General features: G+C 40.4%; 1 protein-coding gene across 1 annotated transcript in view; it reads right to left on the reverse strand.

Annotated features, from left to right (window-relative positions):
• The window catches only part of LOC126291632 (uncharacterized), a 109,368-nt gene extending 92,910 nt beyond the window's left edge, over nucleotides 1-16,458 (reverse strand). Inside the window, exon 1 of the mRNA XM_049985197.1 lies at nucleotides 16,368-16,458. The gene's annotated coding sequence lies outside the window, so the exon portion shown is untranslated. The remainder of the gene's footprint in view (nucleotides 1-16,367) is intronic.
• Nucleotides 16,459-17,015: the final 557 nt, after the last annotated feature.

Genomic DNA, 17,015 nt, shown 5'->3' on the forward strand with positions numbered 1-17,015 from the left:
AGTAGTCATTTACGATCCTAACTAAATCGTACCACCACACGAACATGTCGTTCTACCCCCTCCCCCCCCCCCCCCCCCGACTCCACGATACCAAGTACATAATACATAAAAGTATGGTAGAGCACTTGTGATGTTACACTGTATATGGGTGATAGACTTCAGAAAAGAAAACAGTGGTTAGGGCAATTCAGTTATATGAAGCCACTGAGACCAGAATTAACATAGAAATTTGAATTTATTAATGAACGATTTCCTGAGCGAGGAGAGTACTCCCACACCTTTAATTGACCACTAGATGTCACTAACCGCGGACCAGCCGGTACATATAAAAGGAGGCACGGAGTATTGCGTTGGCAGTAGGGAAGCGGAGTGGGTGGGTCAGCGAAGCTCTGCCACTTCGAACGTAGGCTACTCACAGTCGTCACGCGAGTAAAGAATGCATCAGGTGCATTCAGCTGTCAACTGTTGGTTATGTGATTATGAAGTGGAAGCACGAAGAGACACTCATATCTAAATCGGGACCAGGCAGACCTGATGTACTGGCGGAGACAATCCATCGAACATTGCGGGTGATAGTTGTGAAAATACCGCACGCAATCAGCGGACGGAATTCTCGTCATTCCGTAAGTGCTATCAGAACTCCACCTAGAACAATTACGATATTTAGGGAATTAAAGAGATTCAGCTTCTCATGAGCTACGCATTTCTGTAGTCAGTGCTAAGCGATGTTTGAGGTTTGAAAATGATTGCAACAGTCTAGATGAAGGCGACAACCGTTCATCCAGCGTGCCGACGGTACCTGACTTCACTGGATAAAACGAAGGTAACAGGAGACGTTTCTGAGCTCCTGTTGGTCTTGCTAGAGCTACGAGAAACTTTGAAACCTGACAATGGATCTTATGCAGCACACTTCGTGTGTGGTGAACTACTCACACGTGGCCACCCACCTTAAGAAGCTTCCTTACCACTTCAGCAAGTCAAGAGCTCCATCTCTAAGTTTCGCCCGTCGCCGGCATCCCGACATACGGAGTTGAATAACATTGTACCCTAGGACCTACGACTTGTTCTCGAGTCATGTTGCGTACGGACTCTGCCAAATCACCGTGACGGGTGCCATACACGGCCCCTTGTCCCGTACGTAATTCATTCGGGGACACACTCACATTTCCAGGCTTCTCTTGAAGAAATTGATTCTGAATTGTGTGGACTGGCTCATCACATTGCTGTGAGGTGCCTCAAAAGCGGTAAAGTCCTCTTTCGTTCTGACAATCTCCGAAACAAATGTTTTTCTCACCGAAAAAGGCAGCCGATACACTGCAGTCAAAGTTGTCATTGTTGATCGACATCACGTCCCACCTGAATGAACTGAACTTGAACTTCAGCCAATGGCTAACCTCGCCTGCGATCTCTACAAGATGAGCAAAACATTTCGGAGCGAGCTATTGTAGTTTGGAACACAAAGTCGCCAAAGCTGTCAATTTCAATTTCCGAAAAATTTATTCGTGACTTCAAGAAGTATTTTTACGAAAGATTTTCCGATCTTGACAGAACTGAGAGTGATATTCCTCTCTTCCAGATTCCGAATGGTTGTAACTTTGATGATGTGCCTATCGAGGTACTGCTGGAACTCATTGTTCAGCAAGAAAATGACTTATTGAAAGAGAAGCATAGAGAATGAAAATTACTTGAATATTATCGCTGCTTACCTGATGCCGAGTTTCTGAAACTGAAATTTGCCGCTGCTATAGCATCAGTGTTTGAAACAGCTTATGCCTGCGAGCAAACATTTTCAAGAATAAAGCATAACGAACGAGATTGACTGATGGACATTTGAAAGCAATTCTGTTGATTATATCCAGCAACTCCAAACGAAACACTGATAATATTCTGAAAGCCAAACGTCAGTGTCACAAATCTCACCAATCTGTTTTGCTGTTTCCTTTGTGTGTTTCGGATATGTAACTCTCTTTGCTAACATCGGCTTTGATAACTTTTCTAGTAAGTACATATGTTGGCTGTCGTTTTTTATGCGTTGCATGCCACTCAGTCATGATTAACACGGAATTCTGAACTTGGTTCCTCGTTTTTTACCCCAGAACTTTAGTAATGACTTTCAAGTATTGCACAGAATGAAGACGCGGTCTGCTCCCATCATTTTGTCACTTATGCTACCCACTGTGAAGAAAGTTTGGTGACCTCTCTTGTATCTATTAATACTAGAGCTATTCGGAAAGTAAGTTCCGATTGATCGCGAAATGGAAACCACAGTGGAAATCAGAAATATTTTATCTGCAACGGTTAGCGACAGCTTCTAAGCACTGCTCTACGTAGTCAACACATTTGTCGTAGCGTTGTACCAACTTTCCAATACCCTCGTCATACTGTGCTTCCCGCCAATTCTCTACGTTCATCTATTGCTCGTTCTCTCTGCGAAAATGTTGTCTTCATGGCCAGTGGTTAATTTGAGCAGAGATGAAACAGAGAGGCAGCCAATTACGGGCTGTAGTGCGGGTGATCAAACACATCCCATCGAAAACGATGCAGGAGCATTTTCATTGCCTCTGGAGATAGCGGCTGAGATTTGTCACGAAGTAGGAACCGTATGACAGTTCTGTAATGTGGGCTGCATAGCATCAGGCGCAATCTCTCACCAGGACCTCGTACTTGCGGCAGACACTTTATCCTACACAACTTCATGTTCTCGCCATGCGCTCATGACTAAAAACAGCGAAGTGATGCAACCGACAGTCATACTAGGGACACTGTCGAACACATATTAGCAAAGCTTTATTAGATTTTCACAGTGGTTGCATTTCTTGACAGATCGGAACTTACTTTCCGAATATCCCTTATATTTTGGTTCTCACTGCCGTGGCCCCTACGAGTTCCCGTTTAGGCTACCTGCAGCGCTGTCTTGTCATGCTGGTGGGTTATGAGCCCCGACACAGCAACTAGTTTTTGAGCGAATGGTTGCTGTGCGCTAAACAGATTACAGGTAGTAATCCATCGCGTATAAAATAATTTCTGCTTTGTTCATGTTCCCACTTATGGCAAATTACCACTCGTACATGTCTAGTACTATATTTCAGTGATTTATCACTCATTAACATATAAGTGAAACATGGACGATAAATAGTTTACACAAGAAGATAATAGAAGCTTTCGAAATGTGGTGCTACAGAAGAATGCTGAAGATTAGATGGGTAGATAGCATAACTAATGAGGAGGTATTGAATAGAATTGGGGATAAGAGGAGTTTGGGGCACAACTTGACTAGAAGAAGGGAACGGTTGGTAGGACATGTTCTGAGGCATCAAGGGATCACAAATTTAGTACTGGAGGGCAGCATGGAGGGTAAAAATCGTAGAGGGAGACCAAGAGATGAATACACTAAGCAGATTCAAAATGATGTAGGTTGCAGTAGGGACTGGGAAATGAAGCAGCTTGCACAGGATAGAGTAGCATGGAGAGCTGCATCAAACCAGTCTGACGACTGAAGACCACAACAACAACAACATATAAGGGCGCCCATGCCATACAGGGATGACAATTATCGTTAAAATAACCTTTTTCAGGCTGTACTGGTTTGTTTCATCTCAAGTTTGAGCTGACTGTTAAAACTGCTCAAAATAACCGGTTACTGAAATCACCGATTTTCTCTTTTTTATCGCCATTAGTTCCAAAAATAATCGAACAAAGATTGAAAAATGCTAAGACTCGCTTATACTTTTCCATTGTACGTTACAAGGTGCTTAGAATCAAAGTATCAAATAAAATAGTAAATATTAAAAAAATTAGTCCATCTCCTGTTGGCCCCCTTACTCGAAAACTAGTGAGGGTTTGGATGATATAAAAAAATGCCCCAATATTGTCTTACTGATTCTAAGTTTTTTTATTCCGTGCTCAAAAAGCATATTGTAGTTGAGGCTTATATTGCTATTTGGACTTCACAATAGTCAGTGCTAAATAGTGAAAACTGAGGTTGCAGAACTTTATTTCTTGTACTACGTTTGCCGTGTAGGCAGATGCAGCAAATCAGGTACTTTCTGTTTTTGTAAACTACGAATGAATTGTGAAGTTTTTAATTTCTGCATCTACATGTATACTCCGCTAGCCACCAAGCGGTGTGTGGCTGAGGGCACTATTGACACCAAAGTCATAGTTCCCCCTCCCCTCCCCCCCCCCCCCCCCCACCCCCCCTCTGTTCCACTCGCGGATCGCGCGAGGGAAAAACGACTGTCTGAAAGCCTCAATACGAGCTCTCATTTCCCTTATCTTTGAATGGTGATCATTGTGCGACATGAAAGTTGGTGGTAATAATATATACTCTACAGCCTCGGCGAAGATCGTATTTCTGTACTTAGTGAGCAGCCCCTTCCATTTAGCGCGCCGTCTATCTGCAAGTGTGTCCCACTTCGGAGTTTCTATGAGATTTGTAACGCTCTCGCGATGGCTAAGTGTACCAGTCACGAATCTTGCCGCTTTTCTTTGGAACTTATCAATCTCTTGAATGAGACCCTACTCGCAAGGGTCCCATAAAGACGAACAATATTCTAAGACTGGACAAACTAACGTATTGTAAGCAATTTCCTTTGTTGAAGGACTGCACCGCTTCAGGATTCTACCAATAAACCGCAATCTAGAGTTCGCTTTGCCCGTTACTTGTGTAATCTGATCACTCCATTTGAGATCATTTCGAATAGTCACACCCAGATACTGGACGGATGTCACCGCTTCCAAAGTCTGGGCATTTATTTTGTACTCGTATATTAATGGGGATATTCGCCTTGTTATACGCAGTTGGTTACACTTACTAATATTGAGAGATAACTGCCAGTCATTACACCACGCATTTATTTTCTGCAAATCTTCATTTATTTGTTCACAACTTTCGTGTGATACTACTTTCCTGTAGACTACAGCATCAACGGCAAACAGTCTAAGGTTACTGCCAATACCATCAACCAGATCGTTTATGTATATCGTCAAAAGCAGCGGACCTATCACACTGCTCCGGGGCACACCTTATGTTCGCTTGTTTCTGTTGAAGTCTCCCCATTCAGGACGACATACTGCTCTCTGTCTGTTAGAAAACTCTCAATCCAACCGCATATGTCATTGGATAGACCGTAAGCGCGCTCATTCTTGAGCAAGCGACAGTGCGGAACTGAGTTGAACGCCTTTCGAAAGTCGAGGAATATGGCATCAACCTGGGAGCCGGTACCTAGAGCCCGTTGTATATCATGCACATGCATAATTTGTTACTATTGCCATAACTTCCTTCCTCTGTACTTATTTGATAGAAATGAGAGACAAATAAGTGTTGTGTGAAATTGGTAGCATTTTAATTATTTCGAATGAATAACCTGTTTTTAGGCAAACTTTTTCGAAGGAATTTGAGTACAATTGATTTTGAAAAAAAACAAGAAATGCTTTTTAAAAAAACTGAAATGAACAATTTAGATAGTAGACAAAACATAACATTTACCAGGGACAAATACGTCACAATAGTTATAATTTCAGTAATGAGTTAATCCACTTGTCAATGTTTGTGGTACAATCTGTTCATAAATACGTGTTTTATAATGTGTTGATCCGCAAGTTGAGTCCTTTCACGAATATCGTTCAAAGACAATACCAATCTTTCAGAAGCTACAGACCTACGTACAAAAGCCATTTCGTGAAAATGTTTTAGCACCACTGCTGTGCCAAATTGATATATCATTTTTATACCCATTTGTCGGTAAAAAAATGAAGGCACCTGTTATAAATGAACCAAACAAGTACCAAGAAAATACCGATTATTCATAACTAAAATAGCGGCATCGGTTTTTCCTATCCCTAATACAATAGTTCGCAGGGGGGGGGGGTTAGACCTACAGATAGTCTATTTTTAATATTTTGGAAGACGATTGGAGACTTGTAAATAGTCATAAAAATGATGATTACCTGACTATGTCTGCTGTAGTGGAGGTGATCTCAGAATCAAACACGATTGTTCGTATTACAGAAGTTTATTCCCACAGATTGCAGAAAATTGCACTATATTTACCTGTTTCAACGAAATTAAATCGCCATCTTTAGATCATTTGTATAGAGAAAATTTTTACGGGGCCAATCCATTCCGTCGGCTGTTCACATTGATTGGACACAACTGTAATGCATGTAAAGGTACGATTATCGAAAATTCGAACGACTGACCACCATAAAATATATGTATACCTGCAAAGAGGTGATAATACCAACTTTGTCTACCACAGGTGAAGTTAAGGCAGTAGAGGATATTGTGCTTACACTAAGGATTTTTACGTACAACCACAATAGAGGCTTCACACTCACTTACGCAGGACCTCATTGTGTGTCACGTTAAACCTAGACCTCTACCTACGCTGCAAACAATGGAACTCTTCGTTCCTACTACACCGAGTAAGGTGGCATACTGGTTAGCACATCCGACTCGCATTCGGGAGGACGACGATTCAAACCCGCTTTCGCCCATCCTGATTTATGTTCCCCGAGATTTCCCTAAACCACTTCAGGCAAATGCCGGGATGGTTTCTTTGAAAGGGCACGGCTCCTTCCCTAATCAGAGCTTGTGCTCCGCCTCTAATGACCTCGTTGTCGACGGGACGTTAAACACTAATTTCTTCTACGTCACATGAGATAAAGATAGTACAGTTTGTGAAATGGTAACATTGCTTGTAACTTTTATTATTTTTCATATGCTACGAAATTGAGCTTTCATTGATATTAATGCCATTTGATAAATGGTACTGTAAGCTTTGTAATGCTTCTCTATGTACTGCATGATAGCTTTTTATATATTTTTATCTGTTCGTTGTTATACGTGATATTACGCTGGAAGGTGCTGCAATAGATTTCGATAAAACTACATGCCCCCTCTGGTGTTTATGTCGTAAGCTAGACCATGACTGACATAAGAGACCTTGACCTACACCTCGAGCTACTCAGCACGCATCAGCTCATAATTAAGAGTACATTATTATACGAGACTAAGACCGCGTGTAGAAAAATCACACAACACAGTTTTCATCCTGTATTTGTAATTTCTATATGCCAAGTGTTTGTTACCACTTTATGTATCTGGTAACGATGACCACAATACGATGTAAGATACAGCAACGACAGTTTTGTAATAATTATATTTGGAAAACCAGGCCTATGATCCTTTTATATGTATATAATTCCTTATATTGTATTTCGTAGACATAATCTTTTGTTATAAAAGACTGCTGCCGTCACACGATGCATTCCGTTAACTGCTTTACAGCCGTTTCTTCTGAGATGTTAACGAAAACGTAAAATGAAAACATTTTACATACGTCTTACGTATTTTATTTGTAACTATTTGCGCTGTTTTCACAGCTATTCTCTTATTGTATAATGAGAGACGGTCCTATCGAACGTCTCAGTAAGGCATGTTTACTTTGAATTTGTATTCATTTTATGTTGGTTTGACATTAGAATTTTCCATTACTGCATCTTCATTTACAATACAGTTGTGTCCATTTAATGTGAACAGTCGACAAAATGGATTGGCCCTGTACAAAATTTTTCTATACAAACGACCTCAAGATGGTGATTTAATTTCGCTGAAACTATTACTCATCGTGCATTGTTATGCCATCTGGGCGAATAAACTCGTGTGATAAGAAGAACAACCGTGTTTACTCATAAAAATGTTCTTGTTACAACCCTTTTAAAATTTCGTTTATGCCGTAAATGGAAAAATTCACTGACGAAAATCACTCTGACAAAGGAGAGGTCCTTATGGTCAGTTACCTGGGGACAGGAATAGTTATATATTAGTGTTTCTGTTCCACTTTTATATATGAAAATTTCGACCATATGGGTGAAAAGACCGACGAAATACCATGAAATATCTATAAAAATAAGCTTTTTCTTTTTAATGTCGTGAACCACGGTTTATGAAGGAAAAACAAAGAACTTGCACAGAAAAAATAGCAAAACGTTTCCACCGGATGTTCTGGACTACTATTTACCACAACTCATCAAAATCTTCAAATCCAAACAAAAATCCGCAGTAAATCAAAGAAAAACCCGTATGAAAAGAAGATTTTTGCCAAAACGAGAAATTTTTCCCAAAAATGATGAAAAAACAATGTTAATCGAGAAAAAATTACACAATTTCTAATACGTTTTATCTTGCTTCACAATTGGAGTTTCGTCATCATTATCATCATCATTGGCTGCTGACCTTTTTCAACTATTTTTGTCAACATCAATAGAATTTATCTCATATTCTTCTTCTTCTATGGATTTAAAGGTTATCTCACACTATCTATCCATAGCCCCAATCCATTTATCTCGATCATTACCAAACATGGATTTGAATCACCTATCTATTTACTCAAATCTTCTGTCCTGATCATTTGATACATTTGTATGTCTTCATCTACCACCATTGTCTCACCATCTATCATCATCTTCTCATCATCTATCATCATCTTTTCATCATATTTTCCGAGCTCATTTATAAAGAGGAAATTTTCAAAAGAATAATTTTTTCATCACCCAACTATTGTGTGAGTCATCAAAACCCAACTATTTCACATAGATTTTGTCACCTTTCTTCCTCAAGGCTTTCGCAACGAACGCACATTAGGTTAATTAGTTCCCTGTAGTTTCTGTTCATAAAAATTTCCTTTCACTTCTTCACCATCCCAAACTTTCCTCTTGTACGTAACTGAATTAGAAAGAACGACACGGTGATTATCAAAAATTTCTCTTGAAGACTTGGGTGTGCAACCTTTTTCGAAAATTCCTTAAGTTTGCTGATCCTCACCTTAGCGTTCACCTTAGATTTGACATCTTCAACGTAAATCGTCTTCAACACCTAATTCTTCTTTTCTTGCTCACATCCTTTGTCTTCATCTTTACCATTGAATGCACTGTGCTGTAATCATGAAGCAACTTCAGTCCATTTGTACTTACGCAGAAGAGCAAACTTTTCCCACATTTTTTCCTTCAGTGTTCTGTTGAATCTTTCAACAATGGATGCCTTCATCTCACTCAATGCTGAGTAACGATTCATGACGCGTTTCTAGATCAGCTCACGAAATTATTTTCTCATGAACTCTCTTCCATTATTGTCTGTAGATTTCTCGGTGTCCTCTGCTGCAGCAGTTTTTCAAAGGCATCAACTACATTTATGCCTAGTTTATCCTTAACTGGTATCGATGACATTCAACAAATGCTTGTGTGCTTTGTTCTTCGAGATTTTCTCGTTCCAGTTGTCGATTTATACTAGATCATAGCTCGTCTTTACCAAGAGTAATAATATATCTTCCTTTTAAAAAAATTCTCATTGGTTTATGTAATTCGTTAATGATTTCTTCACGAGTGTCTACAATTTTTTTCACCAAATTTTGTTTTCTTTGTGTTACGTACAATACAAAGACCTTCAGTCCTTTGTCTTCAATTTTGTGCTGTCGTTCATTGAGGATGACGTGTTTCAGTAATTTTTTTGTGCTTCCGGCACCAGATATGACGTTCTTGGAGGAGTGGATCGATCATTAATAACGGAAAAAATCACGACTAATGCAGTTTTCATAAGGATGTGTTGATGCCTGTAATAAGACGATGTACGTTAGTATCTAGCACATTAACTCTATCTAACGCATGCATCATCTTTCTGCGGTATATGGTACCACCGGAAAGCACTTCTTTTATGAATATATGTGAGAATGTAGACATAGTTGTTGAACTGTGTGAGAATACACGTAGATTCGGTCTCCGCGTTAAGATTTTTTATGTGATGTGGAACGAGTCACTTCACAGGACACATATTAATCATTGGTATTAACATCAATGAACACACTTAAAAATTATCTGATGTTGGAAAAATGTTGAAAAACGTTTGTTGCTGCACATTGAATCCTTCTGAGCCATGGACAACAACATTAATGAGTAATGGACGTTACTTTTCCCTCTAGTGTTGTAGTCATGGGCATCACTATTCTTCTTAAATTGTAATTGATTATTTGTGATGGATTTCATTAGGGAATATATATATATATATATATATATATATATATATATATATATATATTGCGAAGGTGCAGTTAAAATGCTCAACTCCTTGAAGAGGTAGCTACATAGCGACCGCTGATGAACACTATATATTATTCTTACTGCTAGGTTTTGTGTACTCAACTTTTTTTCTGAGTGATGAGTTACTCCAGAAAATTATTCTATAAGATGCAAAATATGTCAAGAAGTTAATTCGTTTCTTTCAGAGACTAGGAGTTATACAAAGAGAAAAGTAGCCGAACTTAATTGTTTGAGATGCAAAATAATATACGAATTGCAGTTCATGTTTTCACAGATATGTATACCCATAAAATTGGGAGCATTCTACTGTAGTTACTGGCTCCTGCTCAAGAACTGCATTAATCATTGCTATAAAGGACGGAACACAGTGTGTTTTCTCAAAATTTAAGGATTTTTTTTTTGTAAAACAGCAATAACAATTGTCTTTAAAGGGAGTTATCACTACACTAGTATCGACTGGAAAACGTACCAACTCCGCCTGATGAATGTTAAGTGGGAGGTTATTCACGTACACAGGGTGATTCCGTGATGATGATACAAACTTTCAGGAACAATGGAGAAGCATAAATATGTCAATTTGAGGTAATGGTTCCTGTTCCAGACGCGACTGAGCCAAAAGTTGTAAGCGAAAAAGGTTCTGAAACCTCTTACAGTGGAATACATGTACTGGCTAAGATTTCAGGGAAAGCAATGGTGTCAAAAGAAGAAAAAAAAGTGCAGTAAACATGTGGTTTGAATTGCATTCCTTAAGAGCTATGATCACTTGATCGTCTTCGCTACTATGAAACGGGGATGGCGATCCATTCTTCGACGCCAGTTTAAACTGAGTGTTAAAGCCGCCTAAAATAACATGTTTCGGAAATAGCAAATTTCCGGTTATAAATGTAGCAGTTAACAAGGAATGAAAAATTTTGACTCTCTCAGTTTCAAGATACCTTGTCAAATGGTTCAAATGGCTCTGAGCACTATGGGACTTAACATCTGAGGTAATCAGTCCCGTAGAACTCACAACTACTTAAACCTAACTAACCTAAGGACATCACATACGTCCATGCTCGAGGTAGGATTAGAACCTGCGACCGTAGCAGTCGCGCGGTTCCGGACTGAAGCGCCTAGAACCACTCGGCCACAGCGGCTGGCGATACCTTGCCAGAAAGGAAGTCACAACATCGAAAAATAATTAACGTAGAGTAATGAAATTTCTGGAATACATTTGTTACTGAAAGTGTGAGACGAGCTATTGCAAATATAAAATGCTGGTACATAAATAACCGGTTTGACCGCCAGAATGTTGAATGCAATCATGCAAACTTGCATGCATTGAGTTTTACAGGTGCCGGATGTCAGTCTGTGGAATGGAGTTCCGTGTATGTTGCACTTGGTCGGCCAATAGAAAGACGGTTGAAGCTGGTTGTGGATGACGCAGGAGCTGTTGTCCAAAGATGTCCCATATGTGCTCGGTTGGAGACAGATCTGGCGATCGAGTAGGCCAAAGCAACATGTCGACGCTCTGTAGAGGATGTTGGGTTACAACAGTGGTGTATGTGGGCGAGCGTTAACGTGTTGGAAAACACCCCCTGGAGTGTTGTTCGTGAATGGCAACACTACGGGTCGAACATCAGATTGACGCAGGAATTTGCAGTCAGAGTGCGTGGGATAACCTCGAGAGTGCTCCTGCTATCTCACCGCAGACCGTAACTCCAGGTGGAGGTCCAGTGTGTCCAGCATGCAGCCAGGGTGCTTATACGGCCTCAGCTGCTCTCCTTCTAGCCAACACACGGTCATCACTGGCAGCTTTCATCCGAAAACACAACACTCTGAAAGATGTTCTTGGCTAACATAAACTCATCATGTCTAATCCCAAAGGTAATTAACGCTACCAACGCCACTCTTATGTGACTGGTGCGAAATTGTAATAGAAATCATCTTCTAGGTGTAGGAAGACGCCTAGCAACCTTTCGTCACGCAATTCCTTCTTGGTGTTGTGATCTTCTACCGCCAGCGTACATATAATCAAAGTATTAAATGAAATAGACAAATGAAAGAAAACTTAGTCCGTTCACCGTTTTCCTTTAAAGGCGATACGTTTCACCAGGTGCGACATAGTCGTGTCTATTAACAGTGATTCATTATTGGCAAATGTTTTTTATTGCAGTCTTTGATCACAATATCAATTCTTTTGACGATGACCGGTTTCAGTCAGTAATGACTATCCTCAGATCTACAATATAAAAATATGTACACCTAGTGAGCGGTGTGTCTTTCAACATAATACAGCATTACGTATCACAGTATACTACCATACAATCAGAGAAGTGTACAGATAAAATACGGTAAGACGTATCTTTTCTACACCATTTCCTACACAGGGCAGAGAAGGGTCGCGCTCTCGACTTGTAGGAGGAATGGGAGATTTACAATACCCAAAAAGAATCAGCCCACTAGGGAACGCAAATTCTACTTTGCTTTTTTTGATAACGTACTACGATAACCAAATAATGCCTCTCATATTTATACCTATCTTTGCTTGATGATTTATGTTGAGAACAGTAAGCAATTCCATACAGTCATCGCTGTAATTCTGTAACTGATTATGTCGTACCTATTCATGGACTGTATGGCCAGAGTAGATAATTTTATTTGTTGACTGTTAATACGTTTTTTACAGTTCTCCTGTGGGAGAAATTTCACGACGTATGTACAGCCCTCTAGTGGTTAAGTTCTTACGATCGGTGCGCCCCTACATAGCGTCCTGGCGGCCTGCTTCTTCTTCAGCTGTCATATAGACATTTTATATTTCATAGGTAATTTATAGGTTGCTACAGGCAATGTATTGGGTATATTAATTTTTGACCGTAAATTCACCATGAAAGTGTGAGACCTATTATCTTTATATGTTTCCTTTTAATAATTTTATAAGGGTAACTGTATTCATCTTTTACTGTATCATAATTGGTTTCTATAATAGTTAACAATATTTAAAAGTCTGCTACATGTATTTTACCCAACGTGTTTTTTATCAGATTATGTTTATTACGTAAATGATGGCTACATATAAGCCCACAGTAGCGACATCTATGTAGGATGTAGGAAAACATATTTCTTGTAGCTACTGTACTTCAGTTTCCAGTTGCAAAGATGAATGTGTGGACGATGTAGCCTATTCTACATCTTATTTTAGATCTATGTGACGATGCTCTGCTGAGTATATGTATATGTTTTGACGATGCCATTACGGCCTTATCACTTTAGGACATGGTGTAGAAAAGGTACGTTTTACCGTATTTTTTCTGTACATTTCCCTGGTTGCATGATAGTATATTGTGATACGTAATACTGTATTGTGTTGGAAGACACACTGCTCACTAGGTGTATATATTTTTATATTGTAAATCTGAGGATGGTCATTACTGACTGAAACCGGTCATCGTCAAAGGAATTGATATTGTGATAAAAGACCGTAATAAAAACATTTAAGGTGATAAGTGGTTGAATACTACGAAAAAATCACGTTTTCTCTTATTGATTCCTATTTTTGAAACTGTGCTCAAAAAATAATGTTCTAATAGGGGACCATACCACTTTTTGGGCATTGTGAATAATCAGTGTTAAAGGGTGCAAACAGAGGTTGAAGAATTCTACGTTATAAGCTTGTTTGTCCGTTTTCAAGGGCTACAGTCAGAAAAAGGCATATTATGTAGACACAGCCGTCAGATCAGCTAGTATCTGTTTTTATTTTGTCCTATGAATGAATTGTTGCTAAGCTTTTAATTTTTTACTGTTACTATAATTTCCTTAATCTTTTATTATTTTATAGAAATGGCAGACAAATCTTTAATCTATTAAAGCAAATGAAGTATTGCGCTTAATTGCTACGTCATATCATAAAAATATCTCCAGACTAGGGTTGGTGCCACTCTGCAATACATCGCATTTCGAGCGACAGCGAGAAACCACCATACAGACCAGTCTCACTCACGACAAACAGCAACAGGGACCTTATTGTCTCAGCACTCCTGTACAAGTTCCTATGCCACGTGCCTGTTGGTGTTGTTGATGACAGAGTACTTATCGCTTTTCTCGTCTTATACAATAATGCAATATTTCAAACCTATTCAGGTTTTGCGAATAAAAATCACTCTTTTCTTTTAAAAAATGTGTGTTTAAAAAAGAGAAGCTTTACCACGGCAGTTATGGCTAATTGATATTTCGGTCTTTTCACTCGCTTGTTAGTAAAAAATAGAAAAAATACCTGTTATAATCGAGACCAAAGAAATAAAGGAAAATACCGGTTATTCAGAACTAAAATACCGGTATCAGTTTTAATCGCTGCTATGGAACACATCTCTTATACTGAATAAGTGTCCATAGCTCTTAAGATACGAATTTTAGAGCCCATATTTAGTGGACATATTTTCCTTATTTTGGTACATACTAACTACTCCAAAAAATACGGAAACCAAAGTGTTTGCATTAGAAGAGATCTGTTTCACAGTATGAAAGATGAAGAAGTGCCTATACCTATTAAGAAGTGCATGACAGAGCCCACGCTTACGAGATGTTTTTCATGTTTGGTCCATACTACCACCTCTGGAAGTTTGCTACCCTAAAATCTAAGCAACAACAGTATCGCTACACGTATTACACTGTTAGAGCTGCTGGAGCTATTTCCGCATAGAAAAGTCAGCTGTCGTTTCTGGACCAGGATCCCTTACTTCGGACTGATACGCTTACCCTTGTCGATCAGCTTCGAAAGCTTGCAGTATGATCACGGAGACATCGTGTGTAAGGAGGAGGAGTGGGCACAAAACTGAAACCTGTCAGACCACATTTGTCATTTCTCCCCAGTCACTATTAATTTTAACTTTCCAACAAGGCTTGCACTCGTCTGAATTACATCTACATCAATACTCCGCAAGCCACCTGGCGGTGTGTGGCGGATGGTACCTTGAGTACCTCTATCGGTTCTCTCTTCTATTCCAGTCTCGTATTGTTCGGGGAAAGAAGGATTGTCGGTACGTTTCTGTGTTGGCTCTAATCTCTCTGATTTTATCCTCACGGTCTCTTCGCGAGATATACGTAGGAGGGAGCAATATACTGCTTGACTCTTCGGTGAAGGTATGTTCTCGAAACTTCGACAAAAGCCCGTATCGAGCTACTGAGCGTCTCTCCTGCAGAGTCTTCCAGTGGAGTTTATCCATCATCTCCGTAACGCTTTCGAGATTACTAAATGATCCTGTAACGAAGCGCGCTGCTCTCCGTTGGATCTTTCTATCTCTTCTATCAACCCTATCTGGTACGGATCCCACATTCCTGAGCAGTATTCAGGCAGTGGGCGAACAAGCCTACTGTAACCTACTTAGTCCGCAGCTTGTGGTCGTGTGGTAGCGTTCTCGCTTCCCGCGCCCGGGTTCCGGGGTTCGATTGCCGGCGGTGTCAGGAATTTTCTGTGCCTTGTGATGACTGGGTGTTGTGTGATGTCCTTAGGTTTGTTATTTAGTTAGGTTTAAGTAGTTCTAAGTTCTAGGGGACTGATGACCATAGATGTTAAGTCACATAGTGCTCAGAGCCATTTGAACCATTTTTGTAACCTACTTCCTTTGTTTTCGGATTGCATTTCCTTAGGATTCTTCCAATGAATCTCAGTCTGGCATCTGCTTTACCAACGATCAACTTTACATGATCATTCCATTTTAAATCACTCCTAATGCGTACTCCCAGATAATTTATGGAATTAACTTCTTCCAGTTGCTGACCTGCTATTTTGTAGCTAAATGATAAGGGATGTATCTTTCTATGTATTCGCAGCACATTACACTTGTCTACATTGAGATTCAATTGCCATTCCCTGCACCATGCGTCAATTCGCTGCAGATCCTCCTGCATTTCACTACAATTTTCTATTGTTTCAGCCTCTCGATATGCCACAGCATCATCCGCAAAAAGCCTCAGTGAATTTCCGATGTCATCCACAAGGTTATTTATGTATATTGTGAATGGTAAAGGTCCTACCACACTCCCCTGCGGCACACCTGAAATCACTCTCACTTCGGAAGACTTCTCTCCATTGAGAATGACATGCTGCGTTCCGTTACCTAGGAACTCTTCAATCCAATCACACAATTGATCTAATAGTCCATATGCTCTTACTTTGTTCATTAAACGTCTGTGGGGAACTGTATCGAACAAAAGATTATTGCTCGCCGGCATAGACTGTCAGTCGACCGAAGAACCGGTGAGGCACGCCTAGCGTGTAGGCAGCTCCGCCTTACCTCTTGGCGTTGCAGACGCGAGCGGACGGAAGACGGATGAGATGCCGTGTTGCTGAGCTGAGCTGCGACCTGCTTCTGCCCGAGCAGACTCACGTCTGAGCGCAGGCGGGCGCGCTCTTAACAAGTGTCTGCCGCGCTCCCCTCCAGCGCCTCCAGGACTGGCCGACTTCCTCCCAGCTGGACGCCACCGGACCGCAACCGCTTCCAGCTCCACTCTCCAAACGTACGTCTACACGGGCCGCACGTTGCGGCAACATGGCCGCTATGGCGTCGCCGTCAACAATGCTGTGATGTGTCTGCGGCGAATGCCTGAAAACGCTGCAGAACTTGCAGGCAGTTCTCGTTGTAGTATCGATAGGTTGCCGGTGTTGTGTAAGTTGATTTTTATGTCATCGATATGCCACTCAGAGAAAGAGAGAGCAAGTTACGCTTCGATCATAGATACTAGTAGACTGGCCTTGCTGTGCAGAATCTATAGGGCTGGTGTGGCTCCAACTTAAACCACGTGACTGTTGGAAAAACGTGGCGGGATTTCAAATCAGCCATCCTATGTTTGTATCGTATTTTCCCCACATTTCTCAATTGACTGCCAAGCGCTTCCAATAAAAATTACTTTTATGTCAGAACTACATTTGACCTGGATTTGTT

The sequence above is a fragment of the Schistocerca gregaria genome, chromosome 9 (genome assembly GCF_023897955.1).
Source record: "Schistocerca gregaria isolate iqSchGreg1 chromosome 9, iqSchGreg1.2, whole genome shotgun sequence".
NCBI classification, from domain to species: domain Eukaryota; kingdom Metazoa; phylum Arthropoda; class Insecta; order Orthoptera; family Acrididae; genus Schistocerca; species Schistocerca gregaria.